The sequence below is a fragment of the Lepidochelys olivacea genome (genome assembly GCF_965140295.1).
Source record: "Lepidochelys olivacea isolate rLepOli2 genome assembly, chromosome: 11".
In the NCBI taxonomy this organism is placed as follows: domain Eukaryota; kingdom Metazoa; phylum Chordata; order Testudines; family Cheloniidae; genus Lepidochelys; species Lepidochelys olivacea.
In genome coordinates, this window is record NC_140421.1 from 20,755,400 (window position 1) to 20,771,094 (window position 15,695).

The window sequence follows — 15,695 nt, forward strand, 5'->3', positions numbered from 1 at the left end:
ATGCCATTGCCCAAGCAGCAGCTACAGATGCCGACGTAGGCCAGGCCGTACTGCAGACCCCACTTCTCTTGGCATCCTCACGCCCACCTCCATGCTGATCACTGCTTGCGAATCACTGGTATGATACACATAAGAACCATCACTCAAAGAAGAGGAGGAAGTAACTTACCTGTAATGGGAGGTTCTTTGAGATGTGTCGTCCCTATCTGTATTCCACTATCCACCCTCCATCTCCTCTGCTTTGGACTAGATTCCATTACAGTAAGAGGGAGACTGGAGAGAGTTGACACACACTACCTCTGATGCCCTCAGCTAGGAGCACAAGGAAACCCATAGTCAACGGACACTGCTAAGAAATGCTTCCAGACTCAGGCACATGGCACGCCTGCACACTGCACAGCTTGAAGAACCTTTAATAGAAAGACCTAGACCTATTAGAAACATGGGCAAAAATCCTAAATGAGATTCTGCTGTAAAATTACTGGCTAATACTTCTAGGGAAAAACAATAGAAAATATAGAGCACCAATGGGAAGGGAAAACCTGGAAGGCAGTAATCCTGAAAGAGAACTATGGTGGGATGTGACAATTGACAGAAAACTAGACATGCTTTTAATATGAAATGGTAGCAGAAAAGGACCAGCAATTTTGAGCTGCTATGTAGTTGAATAACATTGCAGGGAAATAATCATTCTCTAGTCAGCAGTAGAGCATCCACTCCTGGAATACAGTGTTTAGTTCTAGGAAGTTCTGCTCCCATTAGAAACCCACTTTGGGGTAGACTGAGCATTTAGGCATAGCCTTGTGTTAAGGGAGGGCACATCAGGAAGGAATTCTGATGTTTTCAGTCACAATTCTCCAATTGCTCCTTTGCTCCTCCACTTCTTTGGGAGAATAAGGGTTTGTCTATATGAACTTAAGTTGCCTGCAAGCGAGGGTGTAAATCTACCCCAGACTAGCCTGTCACGCACTAACAGTCCATGTGGACCTTTCAGCCATGCACTATAAGTTCCCTAGTGCGCTTTGATCTATGCTGTTTTGCAATGAGAGTAGATCAAAGCACACTAGAGAACTTTTGGTGTATGGCAGCAGAGTCTACACAGACACTTAATGTGCTGCAGGCTAGAGTGGGGTAGATTTACACCCCAGCTTGCTGCAAACAGAATGTTTGTACATACAAGTCCTAAATTACTTCACCGCTTTTAGGAGTACAGCTTACTCGCCTTACCCTGTAAACAGCCAGTTCTGGGGAGTGGGTGTGAGTCATGGCCCAGAACTGAAGTCCAAGCAGCCTGAACAGGAAGGAGGAGGAGAGTCCTTCCTCCCCTTACAAACCTGCAGGGCATTTTACCCATTTGCTATTAACTTGAATAAAAGCAGGATCAAGGCCTATATTCTGCAAAGCTATTAACAAACTAATGAACAGCAGCAAAAGTGATCAGGGAACTGTAGGATTTGACTCATCAGGAATAACTAAGAGTTAAATGCATACAGAATGGTGTAAATACTAAGCGAAGTGGTGGGCATATGATGGTTATCTACAAATATAAACAATGACAGAGAATTAATGAGATTGGTACTAGGAATAATGGGATATAATTAAGTAAGGGAAAAATTAGGCTGACTTCTATGAAATCCAGAAGGATGTCCCTATGCTGGTCATGGAATTGCAGGGTGATATAAGACTACTGAGAGCTACAAAGTGTATACAAAAAGAACAGGAGTACTTGTGGCACCTTAGAGACTAACAAATGTATTTGAGCATAAGCTTTTGTGGGCTACAGCCCACTTCATCAGATGCATAGAAATGGAGCATATAGTAAGAAGATATATATACATACAGAGAACACGAAAAGGTGGATACAATTATGTGCATACAATTATGTGACCTGGGCAGTGAGGTGAAGTTGTTGTGTATTGGGTTATGAGACTTTCTGGCTTAATGTGTGTGTGTGTGTGAGAGAGAGAGAGAGTGTGTGTGTGTGTGTGTGTGTGAGAGAGAGAGAGAGAGAGAGGAACAGACAGGAAGGCAATTCCATGACAGTAGCGTAGTTCCAGACCCCAGCCTGAAGTAACACAGCTGTTCTGCCTATGCTGGAAGCTAAGAGATCAAAGGGCTATAAACAGTTCAAAAGGGTCTTAAGAAAAGTGGGCAGGGGAGGTTGATCAAAATGACCAAGCAGCTTTTAAGTGAGACTCTCCCTGAAATGGGGAACAAAACAGTTTGAGAGTTAAGGGAATGGACTCTGCCAGGAGGGTCTATAGGAAGCTTAGATCTACCAGGTCCCCATGTGGATAGACACCTGGTAGACTAAACATGCGTATGGTCTGTTTTATTATTTTAAAACCTGTTTTTTCTTAAATGTTTTTGTTCTAATTAAATACTTTGCTCTACGAAGGCTGTCTGGTCACTGTTTATCATGGTCATTGCTTCTGGAAGGAACAGACCTGCAGGTGCTAGACATAAGTTAGAGAGTCTGAGAATGGGAGAATCGCATGGTTCCATCCTGAGAGAAGTGAGAGAAGGGGATGCATTCAAAGAGACCAGGAGAGGTCAGAAGTGCCCTTAGCTCAGTAACAGTGACAGTCCTTTGAGTAGTGGTTGAAGACTTTTCACAGAGGGCACTATAGAAAATTTATTTTTGGGAGCAAAATTGCTTTGACAAGGAGATGGACTAGATGATTTAATAGGTCTTTCATATCTTTCTAGTTTACTCGATGTTATGATTCATTGTAATATAGTGCCAAAATAGCAAATACTATATTTATTTTTAAGGGATAAAGAACAGAGTGAAAAAACACAAATTTTAAATCTAATTGTCAAGTGAAAATTGACAATTTATATTGGCAGTGATGATTTCTGTGCTTACAGGGATGAAAGTTGTTCTGGCTTTAAATCCATATCCTGCTAGAACAATATTTGGTCAGATAGCATCAATCTCATCTAGGTTAAAAAACTACTTTTGCCTTTCTTACAAGAAAAAGTATTATTGCAAGCTTGAAGCATTGAAGAAAATGTTATTGCCTCCAAGGGGGCATGCCATCTTAATAAGTCTTATCTTCAAGACAAGAAAAAAATGTACTTTCCAAATCCTGCTTGCATTATAAACCACTACTTACAAAACCTTTGTTCTAAAGTGCTGGCAATCTTACCTAGGGTAGACATTTTACTGTATTTAAAAGGTCTCCATGGATACTAGTAAATCTAAGGTGAACCCTAAAGCCCGATGGATATAATAAAATCTAAAGTTTTTGTTTTTCCAAGTTTTTGCTAGGCTTTTCTCCTGGGCATTAAAATGTAACTTTGATTTTGCTAGTCTAACTTAAGTATATACTTGGCAGACATTCTTAAGAGACAGGTTTCAGAGTAGCAGCTGTGCTAGTCTGTATCCATAAAAAGAAAAGGAGTACTTGTGGCACCTTAGAGACTAATAAATTTGTTAGTCTCTAAGGTGCCACAAGTACTCCTATTCTTAAGAGAAAAATAATTGAAATAATAAATGCATTCTGCTAAGAGAAGTAGTTGAAGATATAGTACTAGAACTATTAAAATGATTAGAACATGGAAATGAATTAACAACATAATCAAAAAGTCCGTCTGGGTGACAAGCCAGAAAGGCCATCTGGTAACGTGAACAGTTGGCACCACCTTATTATATATTGATAAGGTCTGGTGACTGTTGAATCACTGTAACGGAAAGAGAAATCACCCTTTCTACTGATGACAAGCTGAATAACAGGTAGTAATTAATACAAGAGAACAAGAACATGGCTAGGCACAGAATGTTTCCAGTAAATATAAACATGCTTCCCCCAAAACACAGTATCTTACTATCAAACATAGGGCTCCAGGAAGCAAAGCCTAAGTATAGGGGCTTTTCTATGCAAAAATGCTGTGAAGCACAGTGAATGTAAGGGAAGAAACCTTTAGTTACAGCATGTTTCTCAAGTCCATGACTGGCTACTACAAAATGCTGGGTGTGGAGGGAATGGAGCCCTTTCATGCTCTCTAATGCAAACTTTAAAGCCCTGTCTTGACTAGGGGGGGAAAGGTGTGTTCTTGAGTTATATGCAATATAGTTGTAGCCATGTCAGTCCGAGGATATTAGAGAGAAAACTTCTGTGTGAGTTCATTTGAGAGCATAACGATTGTCTGGTTTCACCCACCTAACTGTTGTTGGGGCATTGAGTGTACTGGATGAGATATACCACATGTTGTGACAGGAATGTGTAGGATGCCATCTCCGCCTCAAAGAATTCTTTCACAAGAAGAATGACACCACTCATAATTACCATGTTCCCACTGACATTCCTAAGAAAAAAGAATAATCTGACTGAACAACACAGTGTGGACGAAACCACAGTCCTGATCATTACACTAATTTGCTTCAGGAAAAAAATTGACCGCAAAATCTTTAACAAACATCACATTCACGATAATCTCTCCACTGCCAAGAGGACATCCATACAGTCCCTGAAATCTAACCACAGAGGGGATGCCATTGTAGTCCTCAACCATGATGACTACGTTAATAAGGCCAACTGACAACACTCCGGGACCAACTACTATAAAGAACTCCACACCACAATTCACACAGGAATTTAAGGATATCCTGAAATCCTTCCTCGAACAACTGAGTCTACAAACTTATTCCCCACAAACCCACCCCAGGAACTTTCTAAATGCTTTCCAAAATACACAAACAAGGGAATCCAGGCAGACTGATCATATCTGGCCATGGTCAGGACGCATTGAAACCATCCTCAAACCACTCACGCACAAAGGGTCAGCTTCCTCTAGGACACTACTGACTTCCTCCCCAAACTCCCCAATATTTACATCTTCCCTCAGAACACCATCCTCTCTAACCTGGATGTCATTTTCCAATACACAAGCATCCCTCACAATGACAACATAGCTGCCTGCCTCAAATTTCTACAAGGCAATGGACAACCCTCAGATATCCACCCCAAACACATTGCCAAACTTATCCATTTCATCCTCACCCATAACAATTTTACATTCAACAACAAAACACTTTGTCCAAACCATGAGAACAGCCATGGGTACTAGGATGCTCTCCAATATGCCAACCTGTTAATGGGTCACAACACCTTCAAAAGATGAGCCTGAGAAGTTAAATTCCTATTTCTGCTAGACATTAAAAATCATGGACTCCAGAGACAATGGTTTCATGGCTATCTTCTGTGAAAACAACATATAGCTTATCTTCACTAAGATTTTATCTTGAGTCAGCTAACTAGAGTCAAGAAGACATCTTTTTTTCCTAGCCATGACAAGGCCTGAGGGTATTTGCTTGCATGAATTAGGATCCCCCAAGAGGTAATGCTGACCCATCAGTATTAACTACATTAGGAATATCCCTGGAGTTCCTCTAGAGATGATGAATGTAGACCTGCTATTTGCAAAGGTGACCCTCCCCACCCATCACAACCCTCCAAAACGTGTGGAATCCAGGCTGTATCAGCTGGAGGGAGAGGGGGCTTAATGGTTTGGAGAGAAAAATGGTGTCACAGAGCTCCCCTTTCTCCCTTACCAGCCATTTTCTTGGCTGGTACTTGAGTGCCTTTCAGCCCCTTGGAGCACTGGCTATAATAATGGCTATAAACATGTGATCTCATGCACCCCCCAACCACCATTAATGCAAGGTTAATCAGATTTTTAAACCTACTAAGATCAGGAAAGTAAGACCAAAAAATTGCCAATTCTATTTGGTTTGGAAATTTAATATATGAAACACAGCTTACAACTGTATATGGTAATGCAGCAGCATCTGTCCTGATGGTGTGAAAAATGTTTATAATGAGTTAACTGTTTCTCTGAGTGATCAATAGGCAGAGAAAATCAATGCAAAATTCAGACAGGACCACACAATGTGGAATGTAGTGTTCCTTGAAGCTAGGCAATCGACAGTTTTGTCTCTCCACAAAACCTCTCCACTCAACTTCCCAAAAGTCTGAATCTATAGGAATCTGCACTGAAATATAGAAAAACATGCCCTAAAATGTCCTCTCCTTCATTTTTGATATCAAGAAAAAAGTCTTTTAACATACTACTCCGTTATTAAGTCTGGCCTGTAGGCAGCTGCTTTCTGCTGGCATTTCCTGGATAATCGTAAATAAAATTACAAAAGTACCATTTGTGAAATACTTGCAAAATAAAATCCCTTTAGAAGGTGGAAGTTTGCACTGTGCAGTATTTATTAGAGAGCTGCAAGAAGGTAGAATGAAATGAGAAGGGAAGTCACATGGAAACAATTCTCCTCTTCCTGGCCTATCGGGATTTTAATTACATTCTGCTATTTCAGAGTCATCCCTATTTATTTACCCATCTTCAGTCATTTTTTAAACTTGGCCTTGGTGTTCTAGTGTGCTGGCTGTCTAATATACTGTGTCCTACATGATTTTCTTAGTCTGTAATTGGCCGTGAATGCTGTGATACTTTCATATGAATGGTGTTTTACAAAAATTCTCACTTTGTGATTTTCTATGCAGAGATACTGAAAATAGTGAAGTGTGGTGAAAATCCCCCAAGAATCAGGGTGTTTAACATTGCTTTTACTGTGCTTTTAATGATGCTTTGAGCTGCTTACAGTGAAATTGTAGTCTACTGTGAGGCCTCATATACACTGGAGAAATTTCCCCCAATATTCAAATTGGTTCAGATAAATCAGTTAAAAATCTAGTTAGAGCCAAATCATAGACTGGCCACCTGCTATTCAGACCTCTTAGGGTATGTCTAAGGGTATATATATACACTGCAATAAAAATACCCATGGCTGTGGCTGAGAGCCCAGGCTCCAGCCCAAGCTCAAACGTCTCAACTGCAAATCGTATAGCCCTACAGCCCAAGCCTAGCAAGCCCAAGTCAGCTGACATTGGCCAGCCGTAGGTGTTTTATTGCAGCGTATATATATACCCATGGAATCTGGTCTGAGGTTTGGATCTAGCTGTTTTAAAACCAATTGGAATTTGGAGTCAATTTTTCTCAGTGTAAATTGATACCACAGAGCTAATTCTCCTAAAAATGCAGCACCTAGTGGGTGTTAAGGGATAATCCCCTTGGGATGCAACATTTATCTCCTTTGATTTATGAGAGCAGGAGAGAAGCTGCCACTGTCTTCTGGAGGCATAGGTTGAAATTTTAAGAAAGGATGCCTTTTTATACATTTTCCCATCAAGGGATGTGGCCGAGTAGAAATTTCTGCTTGTGACACTCTGTACCTCAAAGAAGTACCCTGGAACCCCCATATTCACTACCATCTTATAATTGATATGTTTGGTACAAAGTATACCTTGTGAGGTAACATTTTTAAAGGCTCGATCTGTTGAACATTAATATCCTGTATGTGCTATCATTATATGTGAAGTTATGAAGTATTGCTCTCTGTGTTACTGAAATATGTTGTGAGGTTGGGAACACCTACAATGAGCCTTTCAGTTACAACAAAGGAGGGCCAGACTGACGTTGATGGCCCCTCAAGAAAAGAATCCACTATCCCAGGGACTCCTTACAGAAGTCACATATGAAATGGAGACACTGCTTGATGCAAATCTTGCTTAGTCTGTTTAAGTTAAAATTTAGACTGTGGATTTATTTTTGTTTCTTAAGTAACCAACTTTGATCTCTATGCCTGCTACTTATAATCACTGAAAATCTATCTTTTTGTAGTTAATACATCTGTTTTATATTTTACCTAAAACACTGTGTTTTGGGTGAAGTGCTTGGGAAAGCTCACCTCAGTCAACAAAGGCTAGTGTATGTCCACTCCACATTGAGGGAGTGATGAGCTAGATAATGAGCTTATACTGGCTGAGCTTCTGACCAGTGCAAGACAATATAGTTCTGGGGTGCAAGGCTGGGGAGCTGGGGGAAATTGGCTGAAGCCTCCCTATTGATGGTTCATGAGTGGGGAGATCAGTCCTGTAACTCAATTGGGTGTGTCCCTGCCTGAAGTCTATGTAAGTGCAGTGCCTGTCAGAGGCTTGTAGCTTGACATCGGCATCACCGTGTCAGAGGCAGCACAAATTAGTGGGTTTGGAGGGCTCAGTGATCCCACAGTCTATGTTGCAACCTGGGGACCCCGTTACAGTGCTATTATAGTGAAACTGAAAAAATAAAAGGAGTACTTGTGGCACCTTAGAGACTAACCAATTTATTAGAGCATAAGCTTTCGTGAGCTACAGCTCACTTCCTCAGATGCATATCGTGGAAACTGCAGCAGGCTTTATATATACACAGAGAATATGAAACAATACCTCCTCCCACCCCACTGTCCTGCTGGTAATAGCTTATCTAAAGTGATCATCAGGTGGGCCATTTCCAGCACAAATCCAGGTTTTCTCACCCTGAATTGGAATTCATTTGCAAATTGGATACTATTAATTTAGGCTTAAATAGAGACTGGGAGTGGCTAAGTCGTTATGCAAGGTAGCCTGTTTCCTCTTGTTTTTTCCTACCCCCTCCCCCAGATGTTCTGGTTTAACTTGGATTTAAACTTGAAGAGTGGTCAGTTTGGATGAGCTATTACCAGCAGGAGAGTGAGTTTGTGTGTGTATGGGGGTGGGGGGGATGTGAGAAAACCTGGATTTGTGCAGGAAATAGCCCAACTTGATTGTCATGCACATTGTGTAAAGAGTTGTCACTTTGGATGGGCTATCACCAGCAGGAGAGTGAATTTGTGTGGGGGGGTGGAGGGTGAGAAAACCTGGATTTTTCTTTTTGCGAATACAGACTAACACGGCTGTTACTCTGAAACCTGAAAAAATAAAACCCACTTTATTATAAGCAGATACTTGAAGGAATGCCATAGAGGCAATGTCACTCCATAAGCCTTTCATTAAGGATTTACTATATGCTAAAAAACTCATGGAGACCATCTGAAGAAAGGGCACAAAATCATCTTGAAGGGGTCCCAGGAACCTGGAGGCTTAATTATTGTTGTCTTTTAATGTTTGTAAGACAACCAGATATGAGGCTGATGAGGGTTATCTAAGTAACTAGACAGGCAAGGAAAGCCACAAATGGCCAGAGCTGCTGCAGACACATAGAGCCTCTGCAGGGAAGGACCCGACGTCCCGCTCTTCCTTAGAGTTTTGTAATAGTCCTATTGGATTCCATGAGTTTATAGGAGGGGAAAACCCCATTCATCTGATACACTATGGGCAAAATCTCTAAGGAAAACCTCGTGGGGATTTGCTCTCCATTAATCCCTTCCAGTGGATTTTCCTGTGGGAGGGGGCACTTGGGATCAATAATACTTTACAAAGAGGGAAAATAACAACACATGCTTCTCATAGATGAGGTAACTGAGGCAGTCAGTGTCAGACCTTGGACTAGGACCTAGGTTTCTTGCCTCCCATTCCCAAGCCCTTGGCTGAGAATGGCTTTCTAAGTGAGTTCCATAATATTGGAACTAAATGGGCCCATCTCAGAGCAACATTTCTTATCGAGTCCTATTATCTCTCTTTAAAACGAATGAGTCTTATCCATATTATATACCTCTTGATAAACAAAAGTCACAGTGGATTCTAATCTTAAAATACTGTAACTTCCAGGAGGAAAACAAGTTAGGTAGCAGGCTAAATGACTTTTAATTGTAACTCATTGGTCAAATTTGCTTTTTGTGGCTAAAAGATTACTATTGTGTGACAAAATCTGTGTACCGAAGGCCAAACAGAATAATGTATCACACTTAAGAGTATTTCACAAGAGACAGCTTACTTCAGCGGAGTTTTGAGAGCCTGATCTCTCAAAAATAAATGGTTATTAAAGTGAAATATTGGGCTACATGTAATATTACTTAGCTTGTTGCATAAGAATGCTGAAAAGATGTTATTGGTAAAGTTAGTGACTGCAGTAAAGAGAAAATTAATATAATAGCCAGAAAGATATGACAGCTTATGGAAAATCCATTTTTTACCTTAAAGGGATTGTTCATAATTGTTATTGCTTTCCCCACAGTGTTTAGAAAATAACTTACTTTTTTCTTAAGTGGCAGTAGCCATGATAAATTTTCATAGTTGGTTTATCTGCAAAAAACTGAGATTCCATAATAAAATAATACAACCGTAGTAAAATTAAGTTTATTTGTATTTTCTCATTTGTTTGTGCTCAGAATACAGGTTTATCAAAATCAGACCATGTAGGAAGAAAATGTGCATACTATTTGTAGTCATGGTGTGCATTAATAACAGCGCTACTGCCTGGTAACACTGCACCATTAATACAATTTAGCACTGCTTATTTGCTGTAATTTCAGCTACGCACCCTCAGGCGTTCATGCAACAGTATACAATGCCTTCTGTTATGTTTACAACATACACATTTCCACAAATCTGCCCCATAAATTTGACTCCGACATGGTGATGTGATGAAAGTTTTAGACGTGGGAGGGGAATTGATTGAGCAGTGTATAAATTCTACTGGAGCTTTCTCAGGCAGCAGCCTTCAGATTGCTGCCACCAGTGTTCCCCATGGTGGGAAAACTTAAAGCAAGAAGAATACCTCCTTTCTTCTCCTGCCTCCTGCTGTTTCAGAAAACAAACATATAAGCTCTAGAATACTGATTTTGCAGCATTGTGGACTATTACTGTACAATACGGTCTTATTTTCACAATGGGGATACCCCACCTGGGTACTATAAGGGGGTGGGGGAGAGAAGAGGTTGTGAAGAGCTGATGAATTTTATAGTTCTGTGGATATCTTCTGATTGTGCTAATGGAATGTGTTGGACCTAAAATCTATGCTAGGGGAAAGCTGGTGTGAGATTCAATGTGAAGGTTTCACACAGTTCAGATAGTCAGACTTCTATTGTATTCTGAGGGCCAACAACTATTAGAGAGCAGGGGTGCTTGTAGACACCAGGTAGTACTTTACAGCTGTACCTTAGGTAACTAAAGGTTACCACTAAAAATGGGCCAGCATGCTTCCTGAGGTGAAGACAATTAATTTGTTATAGCCGGAGTATGTGTCTACTGAAGGTTAAGTGCCAGTCCAAGGGTTTTATACTAGACTGAACTAACCTGGATAAACCAACATAGAAAGTAAGAGGAAAATAAGTCTTGTAACTTTACTAAATTAAACAATTCAACTATTGTGACTGGAATCATCACACCCAAGCAGCACTGAATTTTATCCAGTCATGTCAACTGGCCATCAAGTGCTAAGTCTCTTGTAGTGGCAGTATTCACAGTCAGTTCTGTGTTTTGCTGGTAACAATTGAAAAATAATGTGAACTATTTATATTAAAAAGTTTTCATTGACATCTCTTCTAGAATTTCTGATACAATCAGCTTTTATGTATGTAACCCCAACCCTGAAGCATGGCTGCAGCCTTCTCCCTTTTCTCCTCAGGGTTAGGGTTCTGGGTTTACCTATAAGTGTGCCTGGTGTCTCCACCCAAGGAAACACCTTCTAGAGTGGAGAACACCAAGATTTGATCCTAGGGAAAATATTTAACACCATCTCACACAGAGGAGAGTCAGTCAGAGCACACAAAAATAAAATAGTGATTACAATTCTCAGAGTAATAAAACTGTAACGGGGGCTTTATTAGGTATGGGGAATGCAGAGTAAGGGACAGTGGAAAAGGGGATTGGGATAATAAAAGATTAAAAGAACAATACATAAACTCTACCCCTCCCAACATTCACAGCCAGTGCAAACGACTCTGTGCTCCCTCCCAGCACAGGGAAATAGCCTCAGGGCATGTCTACACAGCCAATGTGAGCGGCAGCGCTCTAACACGTCTGTGTAGTCGCGGCGCTGGGAGAGAGCTCTCCCAGCGCTGTAACCAAACCACCTCCGCCAGGGGAAGAGCTCCCAGCGCTGTAGCACCGTCTTCACTGGCGCTTTACCGCGCTGAAACTTGCAGCGCACCGGGGGGTGTTTTTTCACACTCCGGAGGGAAGAAAGTTTCAGCGCTGTAAGTGGCAGTGTAGACAAGGCCTCAGTCTTTGATGTGTGGGGCCGGGCTGAAGTCAGTGGCTGGCTTAAAACAAAAGAGAAAAATAAACCAACAAGGTGTTCTTACAAAGTATCTGCACTAAGGATGGTAAGATCCTTATGGCTCTCTGGTCTGGATTCCAATGTGCAGAGAGGCTGGCTCTTGGTAACCTGACCACGACTCTCCTGAGCCTCCTGGGTTTCTGATTTCTGCTGTGAGGATCATGTTCAATGGTCCAGAAATCCCCAAAGGATTCCTTTGGGTAGGAATGGGGAAGGGCCTTCCCTGGCTATGATGCTTCTCTCCCTGCTACACTCCAAACATAGCCAAAACCAAAAGTAAAGTCAAATGCTTTGTCTCTGAGTTCTGACTGTATGGTTTTGGTCGTGTTGCTAGCCAGTTTTATCTCCACCCTCGGTCCTGGGCCATCTGGAAAGCAGAGTCCTGAACTTCCGCCATCATTGCTGCTGTAAATCCAGGGGCAGTCCCCTAGGTGCTCAGTGTGGTATTATAGGAGCCCCATACGCCCCCAAAGGGTTGGTTTAGATACAGTTTGGCTCTTATGTAACATTTTAATATAAGATGCTCAATGTAGAGGATTGTAAAAGTTGCATGGTTTACAAACGTCATAAAATTCCCCACTAATAAGGATTTTCTTTGCCGCCCAGGCATTGGCTGTGGCAATTGTACAATTGATTTTTAAAGGGAAAAAAATCTATTGAGCATCCAGCTAATTAAAAAAGCCATGCTTGTGATAATTTCATGCCTCGAAAGTGGTCAAGACAGCTGATGGTCTGCAAAACACATTAAAAGCTAACAAGTCCAGTTTGTGTGGAGTTGACAGCAGCACTAAAAGTGCAAAAGATAAATGCATGGCGTTCTATTACTCTGATGTGCTCCAAATATAACATCCTCTCCATTTTTATTTTTAAATGCAACCTGCAGGCTTTCAAGTTCATGCCAGTCTTTACCTAACACTATTGGAGACATGTTTTCCTCACACTTATCCCCCAATCTCTCCATGCACTGGTAATTTTCTACAGTCTTTTTTAATCTGATAGCAAGGGTAGGTTGCATTTTTGATTATTAGTAGTCAGAGAGGGCATGTGGCTTAGAGAAAGGAAGGTCTGCTCAGCACTCAGGAAGCTGTGAGGGCAGGAAACATTTCTGGGATAGAAGAAAACTCCTCCATCATGCACCCAAGCAGGAAGAGGATAATTTTTAGGGGGTGGTTGATGTGTAAATTCAGATGCATTGGTAGGTGGAGAGCATGCAGAAGTAGAAAACTTGGTAGCATTTTGTATCTTGTTTGAAGATCTTACTACATGTCTTCAGTGATAGGGTATATGAACTCCATACTGGCTAGGAAGGGTTAATAAGCTGCAGTGACCCCAGTCAGCCCCACCTTGTTTCACCTATGCTCCATGTCAGGCCTGCAAGGGGAGGCTAAAAAGAGGGACCACAGCTCAGCTAGGGGCTGACTGGGAAGGAGAGCAGACTGGGAAGGAGAGCCTGTGGGAGGGTGGGTCTGACACAGACTGTTAGTTTGATTTGGTTACCAGGACCCTGGTGGTGGGTATAGCTGCAGTTGCTGGGGTCTGCCTGAAAGATGGGTCTGAAAGCAGAGCCCTACAGGGCCAAAGATTCTTTTGGTTTGTGTTCATGTTGTACATTGACTTGGGGATTCTGCTCCCCGTAAGGGGTTGAACTCTCTCTGACTGGGCTGAAGGCCTAAGTCACATCTATAAATGAAGGGTGCTGAAGGCTCCACTGCGGAAACTGAGACAGTGCTGTGCCATACTGTGAGGGGTGTGCATAGATGGCTCCTCTGCCACATTCCCAAAAAAATCTTCTTTGGGAGGGATTGGCTCACTTCTAATCTGAATTTGAGGTGCACAATGTGGTGCTGAGTTGATACTTTTGGTGAATTTTGGAGGAAGCTTGGGCTTTTGTGAATGAGGAGGAAGAGAATCTATCAAAATGGAGAAACAATGAGGTGGGAGAGGGACAATCAGCTACTGAGTCAAATGTAATGTGAGGTGTGTGTATAATATAATGACACAAACCCCTCAAACTATATACAAAAAAGCCTGTATTAAGAATGCAAAGTCAAGCACTTGAAAGCTGGTAAAGGGAAGGTTTACATTTGCCTGTCAAATCTTAATTCAGCTCCCTTGTATGTCTATCCTGTGCACTGAACAAGTGAGAGGTCTTGTGGGGGAAAAATGTGATGATGTAATTAGACTGTGTCATAATGAAAATGTGTGTGTGTGTGTATATATATATATATAAAAGTGGGGCAGAATTAAGCTTCCGTGGATAATTGTAAATCTGGCATTTCCTAATTTCCAACTTTGACATTGCAACATAAATTACATTTGCTTACAATAGTTTTTGTGTATAATTTCCTAGGTTTTTTAAAGTACAAAGGTAAAAGTATTACAGTTTTACATAGTAAAATTCAATCTTCCATCATGCTTCATCATAGGGTTTGAACCCTGAATTTTCAGCACTGACTTTTACTACTTGAGCTATAGGACTAACTACGGTAGCTGGTAGCAGGTAGCAGGAGATGGCTGTTATCCCAGGAGGAGGGATGGGTTGCTGACAATTCATATTGTGGCTGTGCGGGGAGGGAACCTGTCCCAGATATCTCTTCCCCACCCGAGAATGTTGTTGGGGTCCTGCCCCAAGAGGGGGGATAAGGCTGCTAGGGCCATGTTCTTGGTGTGTGGGGTTTTGAAGCAGAGTATGGCTTTTTTGCCCCTCTTAAACCCCAGGAGGTTAAGTTCCTGCTTCATGTGGCCCCTGAGGGACTATGAGAAACTGGAATCATATGCCAGGTCTGGGCTTATGGGGGCAGCTTAGCTCTGTGATCTCTTTCTCCTGTACCTAGGAATTGGGGGAATGCAGCTGCATGTAGTAAATGTGGGGAGATAGGTAGAAGGGAAGATAGGGAGAAAGGTTCTCAGGGGAAGCTCAGCTTGGCTTTCTCCAGCTGCTGTAGCAGCTCCCAAATGTTCCTAGTGCAGTGTCATCTGCTTCTGCTGCTTGTGGGACTGGTCCTTTAAAATGCTCAGTTCTTTTTAGCAGGCTGCTTCAATCTTACTGCAGAATGCAAGTGAGAGAAGGGCAATAGTGATTTTTAAGACTTTACAATACTGCTAAACCTGACTTGAATTTCACAGGAGACAGAAAAGGCACTACTCTAACCTGAGGGATTGCTTCCTGCTGCAAACAATGGTGGTGGTAATACTTCTCAAAAAAAAGGTTGCAAGAATCCTTTATAATAGAAAGTGTTAGGCAATCTATATATAGGGGTCACTACCGGCTCCCCCTAGAATGTGTGACATAGGCTGTCCATTTACTGTATTTTGCATTTCTTATTTGCTCATAGATTTCAGACCATTATGGACTAGATTGGCATAAGATCCTCCCCTTGTTCAGCCAAGTAAGGGCTCCCCACACTGTGACCTCTATCACTGGTGGGGAGGGGGGACTGGTAAAAAAGGTTACTTGACTAATTATCCCCCATAAGCAATTACGCAGGGCGACACTTTGACTCTGCTCCTGCCCCACACCCTTCATGTCTTGCCCCTCCCCAGCTGGAGTAGCTGGCCTGGCAGATGTGAGGTGAGTACCGTCTCCATAGAATGATTTGCGGAGCAAGGGGAGAGGAAAGGGGGAATTGTGAGTAAGTCACAGTGGAGTCTATGATCGGCTGTGG